At 41.4% G+C, this 5,016-nt stretch overlaps 1 pseudogene; it reads right to left on the reverse strand.

Moving 5' to 3' along the window:
* Nucleotides 1–4,147: 4,147 nt before the first annotated feature.
* LOC148508996 (5S ribosomal RNA) lies at nt 4,148–4,265 on the reverse strand (annotated as a pseudogene).
* Between the last annotated feature and the right edge of the window lie 751 nt (nt 4,266–5,016).

Consider the following 5,016-nt stretch of genomic DNA (forward strand, 5'->3'; position numbering starts at 1 on the left):
GAAATAGATCACAAAATTATATGTCTGAGAAATAATATTATAACTGTTATTTTAAACATTCTATCATATTACCCTATTATCACTGTGCACTCTCTAGGGTCAGCGTTTTCTTAACTAGATAATTTTTATGCCGGCATGGAGACTCTGCGCGCGCCTTCATGGCACGCGCTCCCGAATAGGGGGTGTGGCCGGCAAGGGAGGGGGCGTGTCCTCCCCTCATGGTGAATAGATGCCGTGCTCGTTCATCGCAACTTTTCCCACCTGTGGAACACTACGGCCCGCAGATGGGGAAGGCTCAGGGCAGGCTGTTTTAGCCTAGCGGGAACACACAGTACATTATAAGCCCGAAAAAGGCCCCACACAACCTTTGCCAGCCCCCAAATAACATTAAGACACCCAGAATTCTCCATTTGTGAGATGAAAGGCAGTTGCAGCTTTGATTGGTTTTCTTTGTCAATACAAGTATTGTCTCAAATACTGCATATTTTGCTAATGGTGATGGTACAGTAGATCTACTTTAAAGATTAAATAATTTTCTATACATTAATGAAACAAACAAATAATTCTGTTCATAATGCAGCTGTTTTCTGCATTAAGAGATTATGCAACCCCAGTGAAATGGTTCAGGGTTAAATATGCCATTTTACGGCATATTTTAATTTGACATTTCTTTGTGTTTCTATGTTATACAAATTGAGAATATACTGAGGCTTTCATTGCAGGCATTGTATGTTTACAATTTCTCTACATATTTTCAAATATAAATCTAAAGATTCTGAGGTCATTCCAAGGCCTTCATTTTTACATTTTGTAAGTAATTGCCCCATAGCCCCAAGCATATAAATCACTGACTCAAAGGGGTATATTTATTTACTAAAGTGAGAGGTGTTAGAAGTGGAGATGTTGCCCATAGCAACCAATCAGATTCTACTTATCATTTAACTAGCGACTTCTAGAGGGATCGGTATGATTTACCGCCGGTCGCAGGGCGGTTCAAATCCCAACAGCGGCAGCTCGACTTGGCTGAAAATCCAGACTGCACTAAGGTAAGTATAGACTAACCTAATCCCGCCTAACCCTAACCCTCCCTTAAAGGTGCCTAACCCTAACCTCCCCCCCAGTGCCTAAACCTAACCCCCCCTTCCCCACTGCCTAAACCTAAGTCTTCTGGGGGGGTGCCTAACCCTAACCTCTCCCTGGGGGTGCCTAACCCTAACCTCCCCTTTCCCTAGCCTAACCCTAACCTCCCAGGGGGGTGCCTAACCCTAAGTCCCCCCCAGGAGCCGCCTAACCTAACCCTCCCCCCCCACAGCTATCCGCTCGGCACCCGGCTTACCTTCGATCAGTAAGCAGTGTGTCGGGCTCCCAGCATAGGTAAAATGATAGGCGTCAGGATTTCACTGCCTGTCATTGGCTTCCCGACTGCTTCCCCTTCTAGAAGATAATAGCTAGAATCTGATTGGTTTCTATGGACAACATCTCCACTTCTAAAAACTCTCACTTTAGTAAATATGCCACAAAATGTAAAATTTTTGTAGAGTGCTATTTCTGCTCATGACATGGCCTGGGCATGAATGTGAGGACCCAGACTTGTTTATATATTGGTCACTATATGTCATTTTACTACATTCTAAATCAAAATATATTATCTAAAAATCATGAAAGACTTGCATTAACAAAAACAAAAAAGGTAAGTTAGTTGGTCAATGTACAGTACAATCAGTAAAGGGCAAAACTAAATAGAGGGGTAATTAATACAAGGAAAGTACAGATCTCTCTGGGGAATCATGAGTCTTGAAGACTGGGGTCATCTCCTGTTTTTTTCATCAATTAGCCTTAGGTCCATCAGATGGTAGACAAACATTATAAAATACAGGGGAGATACCTTATGAGGGATGTACACATATGTTTGCTGTTATATGCAACTGGTACCTAATCTTGAACTGGGGCACTGTAATGTGGCACAATATGAAGTGGAGGCACTATAGTGTGGCATAATATGAACTTGGGGCACTGTAGTATGGCATTTTTTGAACTGGAGGGCACTGTAATATTATTTAATAAGTACTGGAGGGCACTGTAATGCGCCACACAATATCACCTGGAGGCATTATTGTTTGGCATAATATGAACTGGGGGCCCTATAATGTGGCACAATATGAACTGGTGGCACTATTGTGTAGCATAATATGAACGGGGGCACTGTAATGTGTCATAATATGAACTGGGAACACTGTATGTCATAATGTGAATTGGGAGTGCTGTGTGGCATAGTATGTACTGGCAGCTTTACACTGTGACATAATGTGTACAAGGACACTAATATGGTTCAGAAAATGAACTAGGGCACTATTATGGGACATAAAATGAACAAATGCTGCTATGGCCTCTTTAAAATGTTGCTATGGAACCCACAAAGTCCTGGCTATGCCCCCGTGCTAGGGAATAAATATAGCGTTCTAGATTGACATCCTCTGCCTGCAGGTGTAAGGTCTGGTTACATGCCATATGCTGTTCACATTTTATTAATGCCTGCGTGTGGGCAGCCTTATTTGTGCACTTATAGTAAATTGGCCTCCTCCTTAGTTGCACCTTTTGCTGGTTATAAAGTAATTGAGAGAAATGACTGTTGCTGTAGTGAGAGCTGATTCAAACTTTAATCAGCAATTACACAATAAATCTGCATTACAATTTGCAGGAAGAAGTTGTGTATTAACCTTTTATAGTGAATAATTGTACATTGCAACAGAATGTGCTGAATAAATGTTAATAATACTTCATTTACGCTCCATGGGCCTGATTCAGCAGTGTACCCGATTGCAACTACTGTACGTACACAGATCGGCCGATTGTTCAGCACTGCGCATGTGTATGCACCGCACTGCGCATGCGCTGTAATCGTACTGCAATTATGTCCACACATAGGAATCTAGCGCAGAGTGAGTGACAGGCCGTGAGCTTTTGGGGTGGTGACGGGTGAGTAGTTTAAGAAACGCAGGCGTGCCGGTCCGTTTGAACGCCGTTGCATGGGCGTGTATAAATTAGCCACTGCGATTGCCTACTCAGCTTGAGTACTCACTGTGTGCGATGAGACTTGCAGTTCCTGCGACTGGTCAGACCTGCTGTAATTGTGTGTGACGGGCCGATGTACGTCGATGGTACCAATGTATACGCAGGACTGCGAGGTATTATGGATGTGAGAAAGCAGCAGTGGGCGTCTCTATGCTGGCTGTGCTGTGTCAGGCATTAGCATATTTTCGGAGCCGCATTGAGTGCGATTACGCAGTTGCAATTGCATTTGCTATCCATACTGAATCAGGCCACATATTCACTAAAGCATTTAACTTATATACACAAGTGATATCTTACATATGAATGGATTCTGCAGCCTGAATAAAAACCTGGAAATGTAATCCACAATCTGATATTTTTGTGTTGACTGAAGACAGAAGAGTAAATGAAATATGAATTGTTGAAGCATACATTATAGTTATGCTATTTCCTCCTGCAGTAACATTATAGCACATGAAGTGATAGCACAAATGGAGCTTTAAGCCACCTACAGTGAGCAAAAGTACAGTACATGGGATCAGACAAGTTTGTCATTTCTGATCTAATATCCAAAGCAGGGAGGGTACCGCACAGAACCACAAGGATTAAATACCAACAATTCTACATCCATTTAATGTAACCTATCCATTATAGTTGGTGGTGCTCCCAAAGCCCAAGGTATACCGAAGAACACAAAAGAGAAAGAAGGGCTCGTTGCTGGGGTACTCTTAAAATGAATATCCACATCAAATATCAAATATAATTTTTAATGCACTTAAAATTGAGATAGCCCCCTAATTGCCTAAGGTTAGGTAGCACATATCAAGAGTAATATTATATGTCTCTCGAGTATGGCGAAAATATTGTGTATAGGATAAATGGTCTCCTACATTACAGATCAGAATTCTAAGATATCATATCAGCATAAATACGTAGAGAGACAGATACCCTAATAACCCTGATTATATGCCAGACAAAATATGATTTGCTGACATTACAATACACTGGATGTGTGGGAATGAAATTATGCAAATACTGTGCTGAATTTACTCCTTGTTGTGTTACCAATCCGTCCCAATCCACCTCCTATATGTAAAACCTACAGCACCTGATATTCCCAGTGGTCTCCCATCCAGGTACTAACCAGGCCCATACCCGTATAGCTTCCAAGATCAGACGAGATTGGGCATATCCGGTATGGAATGATTGTAGGTATGTCTGCCTGGGATAGGGGAGTATGAATACCCAGGTATACACAGTGCAGAGGTGTTTGTAGGACTAACTTCGTGTGAGGAGTCCACTTTATTAAATAACGCACAGTTCACAGTATTAATAGAATTGCCTCTCACTGTGATCTCTCTTCCCGTATGTAATATGCATGCCAATCAGGTTGGATTATGAAAGTTGGCATTAATTCTATATCCTTTCTGTGCACTTATGGTAATTGAATACGAAACTTTGACATGCAGGCTTTTTAGGGTGTACATTATCTTCCCTGTACAATTGACACAATTTTTTATATATATGCCTGATAAGCAGATCTATGGTGGTACAATGCTTATTGTTGTTGACATAACTGAAATATATTTATATATTAGGGGTGTGCACCCGCCACTTTTCGTGTTTTGTGTTTTGGTTTTGGATCTGGATCTTTCTTCGTGTTTTGGATCTGGATTGGTTTTGCCAAAACCACCCTTCGGTGTTTTGGGTTCTGGGTTTTGTGTTTTGGATCTGTATTTTTTTTTAAAAAAGCATAAAAACAGCTAAAATCACAGAATATGTTGATTTTTCTGCTCCTATGCTATTATTAACCTCAAAAACCTTAATTTCCACTCATTTCCAGTCTATTCTGAACACCTCACACCTCACAATAGTGTTTTTATTCCAAAAGGTTGCACCGAGGTAGATGGATGACTATGCTAAGCGACACGTGTGGGCGGCACAAACACGTGGCCCATCTAGGAG

This window comes from Taudactylus pleione, unplaced genomic scaffold (assembly GCF_031769625.1).
Source record: "Taudactylus pleione unplaced genomic scaffold, aTauple2 ptg000333l, whole genome shotgun sequence".
Classification (NCBI taxonomy): Eukaryota; Metazoa; Chordata; class Amphibia; order Anura; family Myobatrachidae; genus Taudactylus; species Taudactylus pleione.